Below are 13,992 nucleotides of genomic sequence, written 5' to 3' on the forward strand. Positions count from 1 at the left end.
TTTTTTCCTTGAGTGTTAGGAGAGTGATTTAGTGGAGGCCAGATCACCTTGGGTGGAAGTTTCAACTGATCCAGAATCCAGAATGCTTACAGTGAAGAACATGGCTAAATATTCCCATGTAACAGCCCTTCTTCCTGAGCTGATAGTTGTTAGGTTGCTTCTGGGTGTGATTCAAGGTGTTGATTGTTGTCCCTAAAGCCTTTTATGGTAAAGGCCCTGGTTATTTGAAGGATCACTTGTCCACCATAGCATCTACCCAGTTGGTTCAATCTGGTAGGATTAGTGCGATCCTTCAATTAAACAATGCTATCTATTGGGTACCTGGAATGTGCCTCCTCTGTAACAGTGCCTGCTATCTGGATCCAAATAGCCTCCACCATGAATTTTAAAAAGCCTTAAAGACCTGGCCTTAAAATCAGGCCTTTAGTGAGGATGGTTCTGGGTGATGTGACTCAGTTGTTCATTATAGCTCTTTTGTTCCTTGTTTTGTTTTTTATTTTTGTATGTTTTACTTACGAGCCACCCAATGTTGCTGGGAGTTGAGTGCTGTACAATTTAAATTATTTCTGGCTCCTTTACTTTTTTTTTCTTTTCCAGGTGTCATATTGCTTTCCTGAACTTCTCAGGCCTCCGGACTTGTTTTGTAGTATAACAGGATTAAATATTTCAGAGAGAATACTTTTAATTTTCTTTTCTTTTTTGTAATGTCCTGGGTGCTATTCATCTTATTTTAGATATCTGGAGTAGTTTTTTGTCAGATCTGGAGCATTGAACTCTGTCTATAAAATTCTCCATTTTGCTCACTTGCAACCATGTGATCTACTATTTGATTTTATATATTATTTTCTCTATAAGGCATCCGAGGCAGCTAGCCATTTTAAAAAAAAGGGTAAAAAAGACTCAAAAAGCAGGAAAGAGGAGTAATAGAGAGCAGTCCTGATAACATTTGAGAGGAATTTAAGTTTAATCTCTGTCATGGAGACTGGCTGAAGAACTGAACAATCCTGTACTCATCTTTCAGAACATGGATTTCCTAATAAATAAAGAATAATATTAATATATTTGCCAGCCTGTCATTGGTCTCCCAATCAGATATTCAGGGAGTTATAGTTGCAGCATTTATTGGGGCATCAGATTGGGGAAAGCTGAATGAGAACAATAATTTTATGACTGACATGTTGGAACTAAAATCAAGGGTTTTTTTGCAAGTCTGCATATATTCTTAGGAGGGCTTTTGGAAAAGAAATAGAGCCAATGACTAATTAATATTTTGTGTCCAATTACAGCATAGTCATCTTACTGGGAGCAGCACTAATACTGTCTATGTCTTTTAAACACTTATTTCTGTTTCTACATGAAATTGATAGTTAATCATCTTTCAAGCATACAGCAGGTTCAGAGAAAACATGGATAATGGAAAGTTTATAAAATCTCTGTCAATCTCGACTCTATATGAGAAATGATTCATTATAATGGGCCACAAGTGACAGAATGCCTCAGAATGGAAGCCTGTAATTAACTTCGCTTCATGTTTTATTGATAACATTTGCTATTTTCTCTGATCAGCAGTCATACATCTTGTAGAATGTGGCACCTTCTGGATATACGCTGCACTTGAGCAAATGTTTCATGAAAGAAGTCTCACCAAATTCTCTGGAACAACTAAACTTCTCAACAAAGTTTATACCAATGGCTTGATAAGATATATGCAGCCTAAACCTGAAGCAAGCATCTTTTGGGGTGGATGGTTAGCATTTAACAGCTAATTTAAGATATTCATTAATTCTCCCACCCCTACCGCTGATGTTTTAATATTTGCAAATGACTTTTAGAGTAATTACCTGTAAAGCCTTACCTAAAATGTTGGGGTACACAGATTGTGTAGCTGGTGTCGATACAGTGAGGAAGGTAACAGAGTAAAAATTAAACAAAATATATCCTTTAAATATTTAGGGTTCTCAAACATATCATACTCTTTCCTTTTCACAGATAAGAGAAAGCCAAACACCAAAATGCTGGGAATTCAAGGAGCGGCATTCCAGACACTGTGCAACTGAGACAGGCTTTCTATAGGTACCTGTAGTTGCTATTAAATCTAGCCAAGTATCTTTTATTTTAAATAAGAATGGTTTCCCAAGGCCCACACAGAAATCCATCAAGTTTTATGTAGAGAACCCATAGATTAATTTAAGGTTCCTTTGCTGTATCCCAGGATCATGACTATTGTCAGGAACACCATGGGCTTCCTTTGACTTCATGGTCTGAATTCTGATACTCGGTGCAACCTGAAAAAAATCATTCCACAGGTGCCAAAATAGAATACAATGAGAGAGAGAGAGAGAGAGAGAGAGAGAGAGAGAGAGAGAGAGAGAGAGAGAGAGAGAGAGAGAGAGAGAGAGAGAGGGAGGAAGGGATATGTGATATTGACACTGGGCATCATGCATCCAGGGCTTCCTGTATCCAGGACAAGAATACAAACACCACCTAAGAGCAGATGTAGGTAGGGCCAGGAACATAGCCCTCTTTCCCATTACAAACCAATACAACATGCATATTTATTAATTGATTTTATTTTATTTTTATCCTTCCTTTCTTCCAAGAGCTCACAGCAGCTTTCATATCCACATAACAACTCTGTGAGGTAATTGAACTGAGGAAAGGCAGCTGCCTCAAACTCTTCAAAGTTTCCATGGCTAAGGGTGGACCTGAACTTGGGTTTCTAGAGTTCTGGTCCAGTATCTTAGTATGAACCCATACCAGCAATCTATAGGAGTTTATCTTTGACTTGATACCCTAGGGCAGCATTTAAGGAACCAGTAAGGCTGGTTCCTTACTGTTTCTAGACAGCCTTGTGGAGCTAAGACTGAATGTGTTTCAGCATAGATGGCCACCACAAAATTGTATATTGTATATTGGCTTCTGGCCAGCCTGGGCCAGGACTAAGGCAGAGGGGCCATTCCCTCACTGTTTCCAGGATGGCTTCGCGGGCCACATGAAACCACTTCATGGGCCACATCTGGCTCCCGGCCTTGGGTTTGACATGTCTGTTCTAGAAAGTGACATCAGTACATCTTAAAATTGCCAAGTTGAGAAACACTGCCCTAGAGAGAAGCACAAAATAGAAATCACTCCTTAAGTGCAATAATTTCTTAGAAAACTATATCAGGTAATATCTTGCTTGCTTGCCCTCGCAAAGAGTGGCATTGGGGGAGTGATCCTTTCAGGACAGCAGATAAAAGAACAATAACAAAAGGCACATAGGATCACATAGCAATCTTACTAGACATGATTGTGAAAGCAGAAATATGCTTCAAAGAAAAAGTTAATTTTCTGCATTTTTTCACCTTAAAGCTCTTAATCTTCCAATTAATCTCAGCTTGAATTGCTAGGGCAACATGTAGCCAATCACCCCTGAATCCTTAGGTGGTTCACAGTCTCTCAAAAGAAGGGCTGCCAAATTGCAACATTTAATATGTCAAAAGGAAAATTCTTTAGCTAATAAATACTCTTATTCAGTGAAGTTGATTACCTTAAACAAGGTCTATCTAAATTAAATCACATAAACTTTAGCCTTCTTTTTTTTTTCCAGCCCCATCCATCTTTGGAGCATACTCACTGTTGTACCATTGGAAGGCAAGTGTGAGCCTCAGGTAAGACAGGTTATGCAGCCCTGATATAATTAATTCACACAATTCTTATGTCTTGACAAGGCCACTGCCCACCATTTCCCCACAGAAAGGTATTATCTTTTAAAGTAGGGTTTTTAATCTCATTTTAGAGGGCTAAATGTATTAGTGTGTGACAGCAACAAACAATGAAGTTGCTACCCCAGATTTACTCAATATTATCAGGAACACCATCTTATTTGATTCTCCACTGCATAGAAAGGGAGAGGAAATGAAGTTTTGTGCAAATAATATTGGAACTTTTGGTTGGTACTACTGTGGATACTATTTGGGGAGCTGTGAGAAAATCACCCACTGAGTTTCATTTGCTGCTAAATTCTGATTTGGAGGATCAATAGGAGGAAAATCTAAGAGCATCAAATTGTGGAAGTCGAGTCCACAAGGTGAGGGCTTAGAAAAGAGTAAAAGGAGGATGCTATATCAACACCTATACCAAAACAAATTAAAGTGAACAAATTTGTACAGGGTGGAGGGATAGTTGGCTTGTTTTTTTGTATAATGGACTTTAGAAATATACCATGTTTTCAAGGCAACTGTTCACTCAATAGTTCAGTGTCATTTTAATTACTCTCCTATGGCGTGTTATCCGATTCATGCATCAGTGTGCTGATTGTTAATTATGCAAGTAAGAGCTGTAATAAGTTCCAAACTTTTTCTTACGTGGATACCCCCAAAAGGGAGAGAAATTGCCTCTTAGAGGTCTCCTTGCTGGCAGAAGATTTGGCAATAGGTTCAATGAGAATAACTTATAAAGGAGCTGAAAGAGTTTCGGTTTAAGAAGATCCTGTAGGGAATTAGCTCTCAGACACAGGATTGGGTCTTGTGTTATATTTTTTATATATACAATACAGGTGACAAGTGTTTCTACAATTCACTTTAGTCTTTCTAGTAGCTTTTGTCCTTTCTCCCCCCCACCCCATAAAGTGATAATGGTATTCAGTGCTAGGCAGCAGCTGCAACAGCTGAGGTAAACAGAACAGACAAAATGGTGATTGAGACATTGGGTCTAAAGCAGGGGTGTCAAACTGCCGGCCTGCAGGCCGGTTTCATCATGCCGAAGCCGCGCCCACCCCATTTCCAGCAATGCAAAAAAAAGTTGTGATACATCGTGATACGTCATGTGATGTGGCTAGTTTGACACCCGTGGTCTAAAGCCCTATTCCATGTGTGAATGTACACTGGCTTTAATGGTATCCAGAGGGTGAGGTCAAACAGGCAGAGTGAAGTGGCGACATCACAGTTAAAGCCCTGCCTGTGTGTGTGTGTGTGTGTGTGTGTGTGTATGTGTGTGTGTATCTGTATATAAATACATATACACACACACACACAATAGGCAGGGCTTTAACTGTGATGTCACCACCTCCCTCTGCCTGTTTGACATTACCCTGTGGATACCATTAAAGCCGGTGTACATTCACCTGGAGTTGTCATCACTGAATAAAAGAACTACTTCTCAGTTTATTTGTTATTCAGACTTCTGAGTTATATAAATATCTATGGATTTTTGAGTCACCCCTTTTTATTGCTTCTTGTCTGTTTAGTTGACTCACAATCGCCACAGAGACTGACATGGTAGTAGGAAGTACCAAGCTGCTCATTCTTTAAATAAATCTGAAGTTGACCCTCAAGCAAAGTCACCACAGCTTTAATTCTTCTGCTTCTCTCTCCCCAGATACTAATTTAAACTATTTGCGTCAGTGCACTAGGCAATTTATATTCCATATCCTTCTTACTCTTTGCATGAAATATCTCTGTTGGAATTCCTGTTTATTCCTCATTTCAGTTGTTACCTTTGTTTTTGGAAACAGCAGGCTTCAGTTAATTAAAACAAATTTGAATACAGATACATTTACTAAATAGAAAACATTAGCAAATTGAAGCAATCTTTCTTAGCAGCAAGATTCTGAAATCTTATTAATAAAGTTGGACAAATAATAATCTACACATACAGCCTTATATTCAGGTAATTATGAAAAAATGAGGAGGAGAAGGAGGAGGTGGAGGTGGAGGAGGAGGAGGAGAATGAACTTTTATTATTGTCACATATTGCTAGGTCACAACATGCAGGTTAGGGGTTAACACAAGAAAATTGGACGTGGCAAATTAACACGGAAAAAATGATTGTATGGCAATATAATTATATTCCAAGATCTATGCTCATTCTAATTTATAGTAATTCAATCATTAATGAAAACAAGTTCTTGCTTTATGTTTCCTATTCATAATGCTGTGAGAAGTCAATGATTCCATGCCTATAAAATGCTAGATCATAAATGATGTAATTCTTAATAGATCAAAGATATTCTCAGCATGGATTGTCAGGTTTGAAAGAAGTACACAGTTGATCAAATTGGGTCAAATATAAATAAGATAAAGTTAACAAGGGTATCACACATCTAATTCAAATTTGTCCAGATAATTAAAATAAATAGATATTAACTAGGGAATATTACTGACCTTACTGCATTAATTTTAAAATGCCACATTTATTGTTGAAAGCAGTAATCATGGATGAAATTTTAAGATGACAATATTTTCCTACTTAGAAACATATATTTTAGCTGTGGAACTGGATGGAATAGTTTATTTCAATTAAGAATATGTTACCGGTATTTCAAGTAATCTCTGAATGGCTTTTTATTCTCATCTGGTATTTTAATGGTAAATTTTATATCTGAGTGCATTGTCCTGATTTTATTAGTTGGGCTCACATACTAATGTACTAGGGAACAATAAAGAACATTTATGTATTACGGATGATATATTTAGTCAGTTGTGGTTACACATAATGATACTGGGTTTTTCTGTTTTTCTTTTTGATACTTTCAATTCAGTATTGATTCCTGGCAACTATCTGAACAAATCCCTGGCATGATTTTTTTAAAGTGGTTGTCCGTTGCCTCCTCCCAGCTGACTTTGTACTTAAGGCAGTTCTAGAACTCACAGTCTCCCAGTTTCTAGCCTCCTATCATTACGTACATAAGACAAGTTCTCTACAGTCAAGCTAGTTCCATTTTACTCTAGCTCCTCCCCCACTCCGGGATCTCTTCCCAAATTATGGTTTGATAATTTTTTGCAAGAGACTTTTAAAATGTTGTACACCAAATGGGGTTATCTGGAACCCTAAGATTCTACAAGAGATCACTAGGAATTTTGTAAGAAATCACGACTGAAAAGAAGTAAACAGAATTTTAAAAAAAAAAACTTAGTGCACCATGCAATGTTAGCATTACATGTGTGTGAATTTTTATGCATTACAACCAGCTACCAGCTGTCACTTTGCTGTTGTTGTCAATATAATAAAACATGGATGGTATAGATTAGCAATAGATTATGTTGTGAAATTTTCATATTTTTGCTATTTTTTTTATTAAAAAGTTTTTATTTTCCATTTATTCATACAAAATGCAATTAAAATAAATTCCTAACCATTGGTACCGCCTGCCCATTCCCCCCAGGCTGCGTCCACCCTCTCTAATCCTTCCCTACTTCCCTCCTCTTTCTCTCCTCCCCTCCTACTCTCTTCCCCTCTCTTTTTGCTATTTTTATGTAAGGTTGCTTGAGATATGAAAATTATTTCAAGAATTCAAGAGTCAAATAGTTGAGGTAGCTAATTATATAGACTTCACTTAGAACAGATAGATACAAAGGTTACATTATGTTACCATGTATAGGATTCTCTATGACTTCCACCATCCTTCTTTGAAGAGGGAATAATTGTTTATTTGTAACATATGCACCTCTATAATTAAAATCTGTATCTCTCTTCTCTGAGATCTTAAGTGAACATGGAAAACCCCTTGAATATCAGGAACTAGATAACTTCTAAAACTAATATAGCCATCAAAGTCCAAAGATCTGTGAATTTAATTCCTGGCAGAGGGTTTAAACCCCCAAAAAAGTTATTGCAAAAGAATATCTCTAAATAGTATTTATCGCTAAATCAATTGTGCTCTCTCTCTCTCTCTCTCTCTCTCTCTCTCTCTCTCTCTCTCTCTCTCTCTCACACACACACACACACACACACACACACACACACACACACACACATACACACACAAAAAAAAAACACTTGAATCAGTGTTGTCTCCTGACAGTTGCCTGGACAAGTCCCCACAGGGGTTTTTAGAAAATTCTGGAAGGGTTGAGAGAGAATGATTAGCCCATGATCATCCATCTGGCTTTAATGCCTAAGGTGGGACTAGAACTCACAGTCTCCTAGTTTCTAGCCTGGTGTCCTAACCAGTATACCAAACAATGAAAGCAAATTAATTGCTCTCATTAATCATTTTATCTTCCCAAATTAATGAAAAGCAAACAAAATGCATTTCCTAAGTAACATTTGTGGAGAGAGGTTATCATTCATGTCCCTATTCTAAATGAAGCTTTGTAACAGGAATATTAATCTTTCCAGGACCTAATGGTTGCAATAATAGAGTAACAGTCTCAACTGAACAATACTAAAATAGGATTGTGTTCAATAGTGACTCCTAGATATTGGAGCAATGGTTTTTTTTTCTCTCTTTTTTTCAGAGAAATACAGAAACTAGGCCTCAGTTCTGGAAGTTCATGTGTCCTGTCAAAATAGTTTTTTTTATTTTATAATTTCATTTGTTTACTTCTGTTTTTATTTTCAGGTCTTATCAATAATCGATAAGCAATATGAATACTGCAGAACATATTTGACTCATTAACAAATGCAGCACAGAATGCTCATTGTTTACAGGGCTACTGGGGACCATTCTCGCCTTATACAAATATTGTAACATTAAATACAACAATATTACTATACTATACTATTAAAATATAAAAATATTATTATGAACATCCTCCATATTCTTTCTTTTTTAAAAAAAATAACTGTTTGGATTGATCTTTCCAGAAGGCCTTTCTATTGATGGTCATGTGGGATTGATGTATGCAGCCACAATTTCATTAAAATGAACCAGCCCTTTGTCACTAATGATTTCTTAGGAAATTCCATACTTCACAAGAACTGCCCTAGGCCTTTAATCACTGAAGTACAGGTAGTACTCGTTTAGTGATCATTCAACTTTACAACGGCACTGAAAAAAATGTGAGTTATGACCATTTTTTACAGTTACGACTGTTGCAGCACCCCTGTGATCACATGATCAAAAGCCAGATGCTTGGCAACTGGTTCATATTTATGATCATTGCTGTATCCCAAGGTCATGTGATCACCTTTTGTCACTTCTGACAAGCAAAGTCAGTGGGGAAGCCAGATTCTCTTAACAACCAGGTTACTAACTTATCAACTGCTGTGATTAACAACTCAAGCAAGGAAGGTGGTAAAATGGGGCAAAACTCACTTAACAAATGTCTCGCTTAACAACAGAAATGTTGGGCTACGTTGTGGTCATAAGTTGAGGACTACCTGTACTTGCAAAGTATGGAATATAAAAAGACAAAATCTCAATTGCAAAGAAATATAATCCCAAACTATTAGAACCATTTTCGAATTACACGTGGGAGAAAAAAATAGTGCCAAACATCTTGTGTACCTACTTACAGAAGTAGGTAATATTGCACACTCCAACTATTGCCAACATTAACACTTTTAAGCAGGTGAAGCAGTTTGTACTGACACATTTTGATTGACCTGTAGCCAGATCAGGATGGCTCGTGCCCACTACTTACACTTTTCAATGTCTAATTGACTTTTACGGATTTTTAGCAGCCTGTCTTGCCAGAGGCTCTTGAAAATGACCACTTTCTATTGAACGTGAAAATATCTTGAAAATAACCACTTTTCTAATATAGCCTTCCAACCTTTCTCATGTGCTGATATTGCAACTGCAGTATGGTAAGGAATTTCCATGTCTCAATGTGTCATAGTCTGAAGGTGTCTGAAGGTGGCATAATCAGTTTTGAAGGTGACTGTCAAGCCCCAGGCTATGATGCAGGAAGCAGGATTCATAGATTTCAATAAGAAGTTTTAATGTAAGAACTGAGAGCAAGATATAGCATTTTGGAAACTGCAATAGGAACCTCTAGCCTGCATTTATTAGTAAATCCATAAACACAGAATGTCTTTCAACATTTATTATCTCTTCTTCTGGTGCTTGATGTAGCCTGGCCTAAGTGAATATTTATGAGATAAAGTACTAATGAACTCCTCTCCTATCTATTAACTGTTAATATGTAACATGCCCCTCATTACTTGCCCAGCCTTCCCACTCACAATGATCAACACTATTGCACCGTTTATTATTGGAGTGGCATTGATACCATCATGAATAAATGCCATTTTTTTAATTTTGCAACATTAACATTTACAAGGATAGCCTTATGCAGTACCAGGTTAAGTGAGGTGGCCCACATCCCAGGCAATGAGAAGAGAAAAACAGATGGTTATGTTATTTATTATGGTATGGTACTGCTATTGTGAAGGAAATATCTCGTGAGCTTTTCTTTGTCTCAGTGGCAAAATTAATTTGTCTGGCACTGAGAATAATTTTGAGTGGAAATATTTGCTGCTCTGTATCAGGCAGAAAAGTGTCTTAGTCCAATCTCAATCTACTTTATAATTTTGTAATGTACTACACCGAACCGCTTTATATTTGGGGTCAAGAAGAGGGCATGTTTTAGACATAGCTGTAGATCCCAGAATATACATCTGTGTGCTTAGTTATATGGTTCTATCTTTAGTCTATATATATGCTGTAAGAAAGGGAAGTGCTGAACCTTTTGAACAGCTGAACCCCAAAAATTCAAAACTAATTATTCACTGTAACTTTTCTTTGGGGGTTGTATGAAAAAACGGAGACATAAACTATTGTGTCGAGCTCAGTCCTACATGATAATAAGCGTTTGAAAGTGAGAGATAGTAAAAAAAAAAAAAAAAGAATGTTATATTATGGAAAAATATAAGGACTTGTTATTTTTATTTTGGAGACATTACACACTCGACTATGACTTTAAAATCATAATTTTGCCTAGGCAATTGTTTTCTCTACGTCTACATTAAAATAATAAAGCATTTAAACTCAGTTTGCGGGAATCAAAAGTATGTTTCCCAAATGATTTATATTTTCTTTTCTGATCCAAAATAATGTTTGCTAATTTGAAGGGAAGAAAAGGGAGTCCCTAGTTTCAGTTGATCATAATATAGGAGTAACAAATGTCTTGACCCTGGTGTTAAATATAAAATTTCAGGAGGAAAGCTGCCTCTTTTTCCTCTTTGATCATTGCCATGGAGGCCCAGTTAATTCTGACATCCGTGTTCCATCTCCATCCAACCAGTGAGTAATGTAAGTTGCCCTTTTTCTTTTCCTCATGAAATTCAGGCTACCGAGGTCATTTTTCAAATGAGCTTTCTTCTCACAATTGATTTTCAGCTATTCTTCAGTTGGCAACTATTAAGAAAGAACCTTTTTTTCCCAGTGATGTTAGTCACATCAGGGCCTGTAAGTGACAGTTGGCTCTATAGGGACTTGGAATAGGTGAGGCAGCAGTTCATAGAGTTGACATCAATTTTTCTTGATGTGACTGTCTTCAACCTGACAGAACTCTGGTTAAAAGTGTCGACACCTAGAAAATATGCCAGGCCGGCAAAAAAAAGGGCAATATCAGGCTGTGGCCCAAGAGATCTACCACATTTTTAATATTTTATATAGATCCATTCAACAGTGTTTATAATATCACATTAAAATTTGTAGTATAATACATAGATAAAATTGTCTAGGGTTTTTTGAAATCTCAAAACATATTGTCTCCAATTTATTCCAGAGGAAGTACTTCCAAACAACTATCTTAAAATTAAGTTGAACAACAAATATACTTTTTAACTGTTTTATTGAACTATCATTAACAATATCACATAACTATATTAATATACCGTAAATCTAAAATAGATATATAGAAAATATATATAGAAGATACATATAACCCTCTACTTCAGTGTAAATAAAGAGACAAATACTGTAACACTTCTAGTTAAAAATGCAAACAATAACAAGATTTGGAATAAATCAGGATAATTTAAATTACATTAGTCCTTCAATGTGATGATTGCCCAGATCACTCTCTGAATGTTTCTTTGTTTATTCAATTTATTATCATCAACTAAATAATGCAAAAGGAAAAGGAAAATGTGCCTTATAAGTGGAGTATAATATAAAAGCCAAACAGAAAGGAAAAAGGAACTATTTTATTTTTAAATTCAGAAACAAAATATTTATGTTGTTAGATTAGAATCTGATTTCTGATCTTGAAATCACTGTAACAGAATTTGGCCACTGCCAAAGGTATAGAGTTGGTGATCAATAGTTAAATATAAAAACAATCTGCATGTCCTGGGAAGTCTATTAAAGTGTGATTATACCTATTTTCAATATCTCAATGCCTATAAAAAAGGAAATATTAAAAAATGACTTAAGGATTTGACCTTTATAAGAGATTCTTTTGAATTTTCTTTTCAGACAGTAGTGGACAAGATACCATACCAAGCCAGAGTGGAGATTTCTATTTCTATATGAAATAAATGCAAATTCCTGATTGGGCAGATAGCAAAATTAAAGAGAAATAAATGATGCTGATAACATATTGATGCCTGAGGTAGTTTAAACTCCTGGAGATTGCCTACGTGAGTCCCTGCAGTTTTCTTAGTGGATGATTTTCAGAAGTGATTTTCCATTACCTTGTCCCAAAAGAGCAATCATGATCTGGATGACTGAGAATCTCCATAGCATTTACCACTGCCTTTTTCCTAGGGCTGAGAGAGAATGACTGGCCCGAAGTCACCCAGCTGGCTTCATGCCTAAAATCTCTCCATTTCTACTTTCTTTGTGGTCTCTTGGTTTATAGCTTGGTTCCTAAACTGCACCATAAACTGACTTTTAATTTAATATAACTACTGTAAAATAGCAAATACATTAGCTAGTTAATTTTGAGAGGAGTGTCGGGAATGGTTTGTTTACAAAATCACTTGAAATCAAATTATAGAATATAGTATGAGTTATGGTGGCACAGTAGTTAGAATGCATTATTGTAGGCTCTACCCACAGCCAGGAGTTTGATGCTGACCAGCTCAATGTTGATTCAGCCTTCCATCTTTCCAAGGCCAGTAAAATGAGGACCTAGATCAGTGGTTCTCAACCTTCCTAATGCTGTGACCCTTTAATACAGTTCCTCATGTTGTGGTGACCCCCAACCATAAAATTATTTTCATTGCTACTTCATAACTGTAATTTTACTACTGTTATGAATCGTAATGTAAATATCTGATATGCAGGATGTATTTTCATTGTTACAAACTGAACATAATTAAAGCATAGTGATTAATCACAAAAATCACAAAGCCCTGGATTGCATTCATTCATCATTTCATTTCATACATGATATTTATTATTAGTTTCTAAAAGAAGTATCTGGGATCTAGATCTATATGGAGTTCATTTTACAAAAGATAGGTTATGTTTGAGAGTAGTGTTATTCTTCTCATCCAGGTGTTTTTTTTTTTAAAAAAAAAAACAGAATCCACAAAAAAATGAAGATTGAGTAGGGCATGAATTCTGAAAAGCACAAAGAAATGTGTTGGTGAATATGTTGTTGCTTTTGGAATCAAAATAGGGAACCAGGATCTATAACAATTGTGCATTATGTAAGTCTCACATAGGACTTTGAATATTTGGATTTAGCAATATCAACATTTTATGATTCAGTTGAATTTGAAATCAGACAGTAAACAAGAAGTGCTTACTGACAAACCTAACTTTTCTATTCTTGATTCAAATAAAAGCAAATTAACTGACATTAATTTCAAAAATTAGTTGACCGGGTGAATAAGCACTGTAGAAATAGATCCAATTTAAGTAAAATTAAGATTTGAGACAGAATAAAATTATACACAAAAAGTTGTAAGCATGTTATTTAGGATTGAGGGACTGAAATTTGATATACTGCAATCTCAACACCATCCCGGTTATTAGAAAGTAAGTAACTTTCAAACCAATGGGCCTTTTTTACATCTCACAACAGGGCAATGAGGCCCCAAAAAGAAATGAAATGTGACACATGCAATCCAAGGTGTGCTGATAATCAAAATCACAGATTTGGTGGGAAAAAAACCTAACTGAATGAATACTTGTGAAATAAAAACATTGGCAATGCCTGCTCTTACATCCTCTCCCTTCCAACTGAACAGCAGGGAAAATAAAACTGATCTACCTCATTAGGTTGCAAGAAAAGTCTCATGTAAAAGTCAATCATTAAAAAACAAGCAAAGTTGTTTCCGATCCTCCAATCCCACCTACCCAAGTGCCTTATTATTTTTTTCACACAC

At 36.1% G+C, this 13,992-nt stretch overlaps 1 long non-coding RNA gene across 1 annotated transcript; it reads left to right on the forward strand.

Annotated features, from left to right (window-relative positions):
• The first annotated feature begins 1,987 nt into the window (after nt 1-1,987).
• Nucleotides 1,988-10,878, forward strand: LOC120307695. The gene is made up of 3 exons (XR_005556610.1): nt 1,988-2,073; nt 3,590-3,650; nt 10,866-10,878. It is a non-coding gene; the product is annotated as an uncharacterized LOC120307695 (long non-coding RNA).
• Nucleotides 10,879-13,992: the final 3,114 nt, after the last annotated feature.

This window comes from Crotalus tigris, unplaced genomic scaffold (assembly GCF_016545835.1).
Source record: "Crotalus tigris isolate CLP2741 ecotype Arizona unplaced genomic scaffold, ASM1654583v1 scf7180000017804.1919176, whole genome shotgun sequence".
NCBI classification, from domain to species: Eukaryota; Metazoa; Chordata; class Lepidosauria; order Squamata; family Viperidae; genus Crotalus; species Crotalus tigris.